Genomic DNA, 12,699 nt, shown 5'->3' with positions numbered 1-12,699 from the left:
AGCTCCATTAGAAAATTTTAAGAAACATATTTGTCAAATACTGTCCACTGAAGAGAATAAAGATATTTCTATACCTAACCATGTAAAGTAGCCAAATAAAATCCCTATATCAGCAGTGAAAGCTCCCAGAAATAAATTCTTTATTTGTAAATGTGTTATTTTACAAATCATACTAGTAGCAAAAATATTTAATTTGGACAAAGTTCTTAAGACTTTTTGTGAACTAAGTTTATTTCATGTATGTTTTAATTGATGCGAAAGTCTTGTATTTAAATTTAAATCTTGGTTTCGTAAAATATTGGTTTATCACATAATTTAAAACCATGGCAATTCTCAACAACCAATGATAATCAAAACAAAATTTTTGTTAGAATGTTTTACAACACTAGCAGCAACAGCAGGAGATTTGAACTTCCCATTTTGCTGTTAAAAGAAATGCTGCGTATTGTTAAAGACTTTTTTGCTCCTGTTTAAAATTGCTTTGAGACTAAAAATATATATGAAAAAGATTTCAAAAACGATAAGCAGTGTTAAAAGTTCTAGAAAGAAATTTTTACTTAGAACATACAATGATTTTAATAGATATACAGATTTTTCTCATAATAAATTTACAATTTTGACTCATATATATAACTTTGGTATCAAAAAATATGATATTTTATTGGTGCAAAAGCCTTATTTTATGTTTATAAGAAGTGGATATTTTATTCAGTAATTTGCTAGTCTTTCATCAGTCGTATATAGTCTTATGCTATGTATGCATTTTTTTTAAATATTTTTTGGTCTAATGAACTGTTTTTATGTAATTTAAGTAGTCTGTTTCATATTTCATGTAAACTGACTTTGTAATGTTATGTTACTTGCATATAATTCACACTCATGTTTTTTTAAATGTTAAAATGCAACATTAAAACATAGGACTGAGACATTTTAATGCTGGATTGCAACCCAACTGAGACTACTATATAAGAGAATTTTCCAATGTCTAAAAACTTGTGATAATGTTTGCAGTTTTCCCACTTGGTTGCAAACAATACTATTGAAGACATTTTGTCACCTTAGAAATAAAATAATAAATAAAATAAATAAAATATTTGGGCATTGGTATTTTTCTTGTAATTTTACTTTGATTGAATAATGTTTTAAGAAATATTTTTTGAAGTTACTGATAAAAAATTGCTAATACTCAAATCATTGAAAAATCATTATAACTGGAGGAATAATTTTCAGATCATCGGCATCAATGTCTCAGGGATTAATGTTATTCCTCAAAATGTCATCTTCACTTCCATTCAAAGTGATGAAAAAGTCAATCTTTAAAAAAAAATATTGAAGTGCTTTCACTTGAAATATAGTTTTGTTGAATCCAATTACACCTTGGCTCCCAAGATGTATCAGATGATGCATTCTCCTTCAGTGCCTGCTTATGACAGCAAGGGGCCTGGGGCAGACATTCCATAAAATCTCCTTATGCATTATTTTGATTACCAGAAGAAATGAAAATTCAAATAAGAAATGAATATCTTAATTTTTTCAGGGAGCAGTCTCTGAAATGCATTTTCAAATCACACCAAATTTTTCATCGTTTTTGATGAAATAACTTGGTGAAAAGTAATCAGGTTAATGTTTTTAAACCACAAGTGGTAAAAGATTTATGAGATTTGAGCCAGGATTTCTGACCCAGGAAAGGAAAGAATCATACAATGTGCATGAAAAAAAATTGTCTGGCAGAGAATCCTCAAAAGGGAAGTAATATGATGCATTTCTGAGAGTGAAGCAAAGTAATCAATTTTTTTCCCCTTTGGGATCCCATTCTGATTGGGCAGTATTCAGGCCATGATTTTCTCCTTGGAACACTTTGCTCTTTCTATGCACCATCCAAGCTTTGGGGTGGCCCAAGTTAAAATTTTTGGGAGGGGGAAATTCTAAATTTACCAAATGAAACTCCAAATTTTTTCAAATGCGAACATGCACATGTACCTACCTACGTGTAATAACAAGAGACATTAGGTATGGTTGAAAAAAAGTAAACATTTTCATTAAGTTAGCCGAATTGCCAAACTTATGATACATGTACATATTTGTCAAGTAAGGACATTTTTAAGGGCGCCTGTCCAAACTCCATATTTTTTTATGTTTTCATGTTATCTTTAAATGATTTGTTTAACCAAAACGTCTAACAATTGAATAAGAGATGAGTCCTTAGTCCTTCAAGACTTAGGACGCCTTTTATGCCCTTCATTCTTCACATTTTCGTGAAGGTATCTTTGAGAGCTATCAAGTATAGTTCTTGGGCTTTTTTTTTTTAGTGCTGCACCAGAGCTTTTATTCCAAGTTCAACAAATCCAATTCTTTCATCAATCCACATCTTTTCCTAAAGCCAATTTGTTAGATATTTTACAAAGTAGCAACAACCCCCCGAGGAAAATGTGCTGTGACTTTTATGCCGAAAAATACATTTTTGAGTATTTTTTCTGCATCCAAACTAACATGTGTGAATAAATGCTACTTTTTTGCTGCATTTGATTCATTCTTTTTTTTAAGGAAAAATTTACGTTTTAACTGGTAGATCTATTACAGTAAATTTAAATGCTCAAACATTATCATTGATTTCATGTTAAATGCGTTTGTGCATATGAACAAATTTTTGCCATATTTATATCCTTTTTTTCTTTTTCTCTCTCTCTTTTAAATGTCAGTCATAGAAATAGCTGTTCTACTGTATTCAGTAAGTTACAGCCCATCAGCCAAGAGCTAAGGGCAGAAATACAAGAAATACACCGCCCAGCTCAGTCACTTGCTATGCCGGGCTGATGAGTGCTATTAAGCACGAAACTGCCAGTCCTAGGCTGGAATGACTGAGCTGGCGGTGTATTTCATGTATTTCTGCCTTAGCTCTGGCTAATGGGCCTGTAGCTTACTGAATATACTATGCCTTGCCTTCAGTCTTCCAGTTGAACTGATCCATTGCTTCAGTCACTCGTCTGGTCTGTGCTCATTCTATATTAGCTACCAGTTTGTTTGGCATCCTTGGCTTCCGTAAGAGATTTTCCACCTCCAGCTCAGTCACTTCCTATGCCACGCTGATGAGTGCTAATTAGCACGAAACTGCTGTCCTCAGCTGGAATGACTGAGCTGGTGGTGTATTTCCTATTCTACTGTTTTTAAAAATATATAATAACCCTTTCAGGTGAAAAAAATTTAAAGACTTTGAGTGCAATAGATACTTGAATTGCTATCTCATTTTTGTTTGCTAAGTATTTCCATGCTCAATAATTATTGCGTACTATTACATATATATGCTTACTATTACAAAAAAAAATCAGTAGTCAGCTGTTTAAAGGAAAAACCCTAATTAAAACCAAAACATATAACTTGTGAGACATACTTTTCTTGGAAATTGCAGTCACGTGATAATCATTCCATAGCATTTTATTTATTTTGAATAAATGAAAGTATTTCTAAAAAATATCATAGAAATTTTTCAGAATGTGGAAGACTCATTTGCAATATATGTTTTGTGAAAATTTATCTAAAAAGCAACTTCAATGTTTATCTCTTAAATGCAAATGTGACTTTAACAAAAAAAAATCTTTCATGCATGTGACATTTTGTTGCATAAATGTGTTCAATAAGTGTCATGTTATGGAACTCTTTCAATTTCACAAAACACATTAATATGCTTTATTAGCATTGGCTTTTGATATTTGCGTATTTTGTTATGTTTATTTATGTGTTAGATTTTTATTCAAATATTATAATAAATGTTACAAAGTTTTGCTTTTATTTTTTTTTTTTTTTTTTTTTTTTTTTTTTTTTACTGCACGTCAAATGGTTTCTGTTTGAAGTTTTTATAAAGTTATTATCGTCTATCTCATTAATAATTAGAATGTAAATAGGATTAAGTCAATCCTTTAGCAACTTTTATTACATTTGGATTGTCATTTGCATCAATATTTTGTGGGGGGGAAAATATTTTTTAAAATGAAAATATAATCAAGAGAAAATTGTGTATTGATTGTACTTATGTGATATTCATCTATGCAAGTAGTCAATACTATATCTAAGTAAATGTTTTATTTTTGTTAATTTAGTAATATAGTCAAGATACGTAGTACTGGGTGGCAGCAGAACAGAAAAATCAGAGAGTTTCACGATTCTGGGAAGTTTTGAATTTTGTAATTTGTTGAAAATAAAAATTTTCCCACCTTTCAGAAATTTCATGCTATTCTTTCACCCCAATATTGAATGATTAATTTACTTACTTAATACTGACTGTCCTAAAAAAAACTTTTTTTTTTAAACCTGTATTTTAAATTTAAAATAATTTTCCATAGGTCACTTTTTTTTAAAGCATTGTTGGAATTTATGAGACTGGTCCCTATGTTCACTTTATAAAACTTTTTAGCCAATAAAGCGCATCAATGACAGAAAGGGCCATTTCATGAGACTACATGGGTCATTTCTTGCCCATTTCTCGATACTTTTTAAACAATTCTCTTTGGGTATATTGTTGCCTCAGAGCAACAGTAGGATATCTTAGTGATATTTCTGGGATTAGATATCTTATTGTTGCTCTGAGGCGACGATATGATCAATACGTTCTTTGCATTGCTCAGTTTTTCTGTATCTTTTACAGACTTTGCTTTGTCTCATTTCAGGAAAACTCTAGCTTGTTGGACTGAACCCCCTCCCCCAGGGAAAAATTCTGGTTGTGCTAATGGTGACCACTTTTTTTAATTTTTTGAACACTAAACTTGGTCTAGCCCTGCTTCTGAAAGAATGGACTATTTTTTATGCTCTTGAAAGATTATTCAGTTACAGTAACACAATGCTTAGTGTGTTACTTTAATTGAAGATAATTTCTTAAATGTTAACGAATTGATAAATGCATTTATATGTGTATATATGGTACATGTACAGCACGAGATGTCTGTATATAATGGGGAAAAAGTCTGCAAAGTATTTGAGGTTCTGTAGCCACCCTGTTATGGAGACTTTACAACAGTTAAATCTTATAATTTTGGCATTGCTGTATTAATAAAGATCTAGAATTTTGATTTACTATTTGTAACTTCATTTTGATCGCAATCACACGAACTTCTCAATTTATTTAGATTGGAGTCAGTCTGTGTGTTCTCAAAATTTTGGATCTGACAAATTTGTTCAATCATTATACTTTTCTTTTTCTTTCTTTTTAATAATTATGAAATGAAGATTACTAATGCCATTGTTGTATCAACTACACTGCTCAAAAAAATTAGGGGAGCAAGCAAAAAGTGAAGAAAACCGTGTGAGACAGTCATGTATTGGCATACATTGGATATTACACGCGTATCAATGCACAATGCAAAAAATAGACGTAAGCAAATTTAGAATTAAGCTTGAATTCTTTGAAAATATGGAGAAAAACATGAAAAGATGATTTAGGGTAACAATTTGGTTACATGTAAACGATGAAAAAAGGTACTGTTTAGACATGATGCATAAGTTTTAATAGGGCATGTGGTCTCCTGGAACAGCTAAGACTGCTGCTGACCTGTTTGCCATGGTTGCGATGAGGTTATTGATCTGACTATGGGGAATACTGTTCCACTCCTGAAGAAGTGCAATCTCCAAGCTCGAACAGTAACAGATGGTCTTGGTCACGCAGCAATGAATCATCTGAGCATGTCCCAAACATGCTCGGCTGGATTCAGGTCAGGAGAGCATGCTGGCCTTTCATACTCTGTATTGTTTCAGCTTCAAGCATGTTCTCCACCAGACGAGCTCTATGCGGTCAGGCAATATCATCCTAGAAAACAAAGAAATCTCCAATGGCTCCAACGTAAGGGATGACATGAGGTTGCAGTATCTCATCTGCATACTTTCGGACCATCAAAATGCCATTCCAAATGATATGCAGGTCCGTACGTCCATCTATGCTGATTCTCCCCATACCATCCAACAAACTCATCTGTATTATGACCTTTCACGAATGAATGCTGGGTTATTTCGAGTGCCCCTGTCCTTCCATACCAGAAGACCTTGAATGTCACACTCCGGACTAATTTGGGACTTATCTGTCAACAGCACTTGGCTCCAATCATGTTGCTCCCAATCTCGATGTTCAGCAGCACATCTTCTTCAGGCCGCAAAGTGGCGCGGGGTCAACGAAATGCAGATGATTGGCCTACGTGCATAGAGCCTTCCCTCATGAAGCCGATTACATACTTTTTGGCTGGACATCCTTCATCATGTTGCCAGGAGCAACTGTCCTTGCAGCTGCGTAGCATTCTCTGTTCTGTTTTGACAGGCTGTTAACAGTATATGCCGGTCATTAGTTGCTGTAAAGGCGTGTGGCCGACGTCTAACATTTCCTGTCTCTTGGAATCGAATCCACAGCCTTGCAATTACACTTCTGGAGACTCCAACAGCATCCTTGACACTGCGTTATGATTGCCCGGATTCCAGCCTGCCTATAATACACCATGCCATGGATTCCAGTAAATCACATTGTTGAGACATTCTCAAGTAACCTTGTCTCAAGAAAAAATACTGTGCAATCGAATTTCACAGTTGCAGCAATAAAAGATACGTTTCAGCAACATCCCGATTTCTGCCCTTATCTCCTTTTTCAGGTTTTTGACGTCATGAACACTGATTTGCATATAAAGTTTTCTTTTTCTGTTTCCTGGTAGGCTTTAAATTATGGAATATTAATTTCATGTTACTTATTTATATACGTCTTTGCATAATTTTGTTAAAACCATGTACTTCCCTAATTGTTTTGAGCAGTGTACTTGGAATTTTCGATCTATTCTTAGAAAGTTACTTCCTGAGAAATGATTAAAACGATTTGCTGAAAAAACATATAATTTAACTAATTTGAAAAAAAATTTAGTACAACGAGTCCTAAAAAACATGTTATAATCATACCTATATAATATTATTAAAAATAAATAATTGTTGTTGCAGTAAATTGGCGAAAAATACACCAAAAATGTAGAAAAACATTCAAAAATTCACATTTTTACGAATTTTTTGAGAAATAAGGAACGACCATTTGTTCTGTAACTTGTGTCATACAAAAGGTATGCTCCAGCTATGATTCCCCCCCCCCTCCAAAAAAAAAGCTAAATCACCCATGCATTTAGGGGACCAGTAACAAATTGACGAAACAGAAAAAGTTAGATCATATTTCGTTGTGAGGGACTTGGAATAATCAATAAGTTTCAGCAATGGGGGAGTGTATGTACAATTAGTTTATGGTAGAATCCATGTCAATTCACCAAGGGCCAGTGGCGGCTCGTGCCTTGAACAAGTGAGGAAGCCAGATCATGGATACACTCGCTCCCCCCCCCCACCCCCCTTGGTTTAAAAAATTAATATTTAAACTTTCTTAATTTTTCTTCTGTTAAATTAATAAAATTAAATTCATTTCAGCAACTAAGTTAAAAACGTGAAGAAGTAATAACGGTTAAGGTATATTCAAAACTAATATAAAAATAATCTAAAAAATAATGATTGCTTCTCTAAATTGTCGTTATAGTACGTTAATTACTTGAAGACAAAGAGTCAAGAAAGGAACAAGTGGTCTAATCTTGTGCAAATGAAGGCTTCTTCCTTTACTGTATGTTTATTTTACATAGCCTGAATCACGTAAGAACATTCAAACTATGTAAATTAAACAGTAGGGTAACGTCTCTGCGAATCCTGCTGTAAATATTGATGTTCAATGCATTGGTGTTGAGGGGGAAAACACACACGCACAGATAATCCGCGATAACGTATAATCCGCAACTCATTAATTTTACACTTTTTAACAGATAATCTGTGGTTTATATGCAGGCTGGAAAGTACGGTACAATCCATTTTTTTCTTTAATTTCAAGTACGCACGCACAAAAAAAGGAAAATAAATAAAAAGTTACAAATTATTGTCTTATGAAAAAAGGGAGGGGGCCTGGGCCCCCTCTGGCCACTCCCACGAACCGCCGCTGGCAAGGGCTGTAACGTGATTGTCTCGGATTTTTTTGAATGTAACATATGTTAAAATTCATAAATTAAGAAATACGTTTTTTTTTTTTGTTTTGCCCAAAAAATTTCTGTGCCGAGATACAGGCCACCAAAGCTGGCGGTCCTGTCATGATTTCTCACTTGGGATTTTCGTCAGAATCTTTAAAGTACATTATCTCAGGAACGGTTGAATATATTTTGTTGCGGTTTGTTTCATTCAAAAGGATATTTTTTCTTGTTTAAAAACATATTCTACATTCTGAAATATGTGCTTTAGTTTTTTTCCACAGTCTTGGAAAAAAAAAGTTTAAAATGTTTTTGATTTTTCTCAAATTTGTCCATTTCAAAAATTTTCATTTTTTTACAGTTTATTAGTACCACTGAGCATTACGTTCCCTGAAAAGGAGATTTTCCACTTTTTCGTTTAACAGATTTTAGAGGCATTTGAAAAAAATGAGGGTTTTAAGGAACTCTTTACGTAATTGCAGACCTGAAAATTCAAAAAAAAATTCCGCAACAAGTGGCCAGAAGACACTTTTAATTAGTTTATATAGCGAAATTTTCATTTTGAGTCTCTACTTCTATTTTTTATGAAAACTAGAACGCAGTCTCCACCGGATTCGCTGTATTTCCCCATGCAACCTTTCAGCGTAGCACCGAAAGAATCGTTATGCTAAATGTTCTCACTAAATTTCATATCCTGCATAAAATGGTGACTCAAAGTGAAAATTCCACTGCATAACTTAATTAAAAGTGTTTTCTGGCCACTTGTTGCGATTTTTTTTTTTTTTTTTTGAATTTACAGGTCTGCAATTATGTAAAGAGTTCCTTAAAAACCCTCATTTTATCAAATGCCTCTAAAATCTGTAAAACGAAAAAGTGGCAGCTCTCCTTTTCAGGGAACGTATTGCTCAGTGGTACTAATAACTAATAAACTGTAAAAAATGAAAATTTTTGAAATTGACATATTTCAGATTAAACTTTTTTTTTCCGGAAAACTGTGAAAAAAAAACTAAAGCATATATTTTAAAATGTTGCATATTTTTTTAAACAAGAAAAAATATTCTTTTAAATAAAACCCGTATTTCGGCCAAGGAATTTTTATGGGCAAAACAAAAAGAAAAACGTATTTCTTAATTTTTTATGAATTTTAACGTATGTTCAACTCAAAAAAATCCGAGACCATCATGTTACAGCCGACAGCTCTTGTTGAATTGACATGTATTCTACCTTATATGTTTTTGTGAAAGTATGACTTATATTCATGAAAATATAATTATTTCTCTCCAAAATACAAATTTGTTCTGAAGCATATATAAAACATTGAGTGTTTTGCCAAACTTGCAGAAAACTTGGTAGCATACAAAAGAAATATAAGAGTTGTCACATCTTGGGTTTTAAATAGAGACGTACCGAGTAGCACTTTGGCCGAGTACCGAGTACTCGGCCTTTCACTACTCGGCCGAGTACCGAGTTACCGAGTACTCGGCCTTGCACTACTCGGCCGAGTTACCAAGTACCAATTATGTTTTAAGAAGAACCACCGACACACATGTGATGAATTTTGAACTTATTGGAATAGTAGTATAGACCTCCTTGTCCATATAATAGTTTTTAAAACTAAATTCCTGCTGAAATTTAATTACGCATTATATGTACAATTTTGTTTGAGTCAAAAATTTTACAAAAAAAATAATTTTTAAAATTAAAAATAAATAAATAAAAAGTATGATTAATCAAGTTGGAATTAAAACAAATTACAGTAAAATCCCTCTAATGCGGACACTAACAGGACAAATTTTTTTGTCTGCAATATAGAGGTGTCCGCAGGACAGGGGTTTAATAATGTTATTTGCATTGGAATTGGGGAATTAAAAATTGTCCACCTTTGAGGGGTGTCCGTTAGGAGGGGTTTCACTGTATACCAATCAATTATAGTTCTAGTCCACCAAACATAAATAATTTTTAAAGCAGATAAAACAAATGTGCAGGAACACTCCAGACACGTGTTTCTGCTGCCCCCCCCCCCCCGTTACAAGTAACATCTTTTTCACTGCATAACATGTAAGCTAAAGAATGTAAAGACATTCAACAAAAAAATTTGACTTTTGTCGGATGTCTTTAAATCTACGAGCCCCCATTTTGTGCATTGAAAAAGGAATTCCATGAAATGCCAAAACACGTGTCTGCAGAGTTCCTGTATTGTGCTTTTAACGTTGTTTTATTTCCTTTTATTTTTTAAGCAAAGGTATTTTTACATTTTTATTACTAATTTTTGTTTGTAGCAAAAATCCATTTTTAATATAAAAATTCCACAATTTCTATACTTACCTTTTTTGTGTAATTTTTTTAATAAATAAGTTTTATTAACTTTGGGGACATTAAAATAAAGATTTATTCCATTGAAGCTTTACAAACTTCATTATTCTCAAAATTTAAATTTGACTTATAAATTTTAATTGTAAATGATTGCAGAATATAATGCTTGCTCTTTTCTTTTATAAATTTCAGTATCTCTTGGACAATATTCAATTTTTTGCAACTACTCGGTATTGGCCGAGTATCTGATCAGAATTTGGCCGAGTACCGAGTACTCGGCAAATTGGCCGAGTACCGAGTACTCGGTACGTCTCTAGTTTTAAATTATGAAGGTTATAAATTGCTGTCATTCGAACATGCACAGTATAAAATTATTGCCTTTAAAGTTTAGATTTCATCAAATTTTTGATATTTTAATTTCAAATTTTAGTGTAAGGATTTTCTTGTATACAAGAATGTGTTATATGTATTTTTGTATACACGCTTTTCTAAATGCAATAAATTAGTAGCTTACGATTTGCCTTTCCTGAAACTAACTGCTAACTAGTCAACAGACTATTAATATAGCCCGTCCGCAGCAGTATTTATCTTAGTATCATTCCATTATAAATGCAGTTAAACGTTTTGAGAGACGATTTAGAAACTATTTTCTTAATTAGGCGAATATATTGGAGGCTATTTTTAATGCAAAAGGCTACTAAGGCAACTATTTTTTGTATCGTATCGTAACTCAGTGGCAGCCTTGTATACGTTTCCTATATATTTGTTTCTGATTCTAGGTAGAGTAGCGAATTATTATCGCATGACGACTTTGCATTGTGCAAGTGCACTGTTCTAACGATCTTATGTCACGAAAAAGACATCTCATTTTCAAAATGTGGAGAGGGGGAGGGGGGAGGTCCGGAAGTGAAAAATATGAATAAGATGGAAGTCTCAAATACAATAGATTGGATTTAAAGCGTGAATTTGATACTCTTTCAATATAAATGAAAGGTTTTTTTTTATTTTTGTTTGTTTCTTTGTCGTTCTCTGTGACACTTGAAGAAACTCCACTTCAGTTAAAAGCAACGATGTATGACGTCATTTAAGAAAATAAGGCGATGCAGTTCACCAGTAGTTTTCTTTAAAGAACTAGATCCATTGCCTTAGTGACCAAGCGTAAATCAGGATTATTCATCAGGAGCAAATTCGTTTTGACTGCGAACCACGGAAGATATGGAAGAAGCTTGAACGAATAACTGTGACAAGGATCAGCGTCAAACTCTTTGCTGCCATTGTAGATAAAAATAACATTTTTTTTTTCTTTGCTATAGTAATTGTTATTGTTTCTAAATTCAAAATAAAACTATTAGATAAGAAGCAAACTTATAACAAATTTTAATCAACTGGAAGAATATAAATGGGCATCTAGAAATCTTAAGTCTAGCCGAATAAAACAGTGTGTTACAATCAGGGTTGCTAGACATCCCGTATTTTGAAAAATTGTCCCGCGTCCCGGGGAACTTCCATACGGGACGGTCAAAGTCCCGTATTCTAGCTAATAACAATATTTCACGAAACGAGAAATTATTTTATGGGAAAAAAATAAAGAAAACAAAAAATGTGATATAAAGAGCAATAAGAAAATCTGGAGGCAGCAAACGCAAAAATTGTTTTCGTTTTGATTTGATTTATAGTATGTTTTTGTTTTGGCGGCAGACGATGAAGCTTACTCATTCAGATTTTCCCGTTGACTGGTGTGGCATTAAAAAACAAGTTTTGTTCCACGATTCCTTTCATTACTATTTCAGATAAAGTAGTCATATTTAACAAAAAAAATTTTCGATTGCACCGTTTCTCTTGTAGCAAACGCAAGTCAAAAACTAATTAGTACCCGTTCCTATCAACGTTGATCTGTATGCTGAACATCGTTATATTGCTTGCTTTATTCTCTGAGATAGAGTTCCTCCAAAATTGTGCTCACCCATAAACAGACAGAGGAATCTTCCAAAAGCTATTATCACCCTTTAAAAATACAGCATAACTAGTAATTGCACTCAGTCTGAAAAAGATCCCCCCCCCCCTTTTTTTCACTCCTAAAAGCCTGTCCCGTATTTACTGTTCTTAAATCTGGCAACCCTGGTTACAATACTGAAGGATTGGGCATGGATTTTGGGTTCTAGAACATACATTCCACTGTAAAAAAACTAGTTTTTTTTTTCCTTCAGTCAATTCGCGCTACAACGCGTTTTGACTCCTGTGAAATGGCTGTGACGCGAGTTTTTCCCGAGTAAAGACATGAACGCGAATTCCTCGACCGCAACACGAAAATTTTCGAAAGGGAATCCGCGGGGCTTATGTATCACTTTCGTCATGGGCTACTAAATATTGGTTTCGTGAATGG

This window comes from Uloborus diversus, chromosome 1, assembly GCF_026930045.1.
Source record: "Uloborus diversus isolate 005 chromosome 1, Udiv.v.3.1, whole genome shotgun sequence".
Taxonomy (NCBI): domain Eukaryota; kingdom Metazoa; phylum Arthropoda; class Arachnida; order Araneae; family Uloboridae; genus Uloborus; species Uloborus diversus.
Note: the sequence above shows the minus strand (reverse complement) of the source record.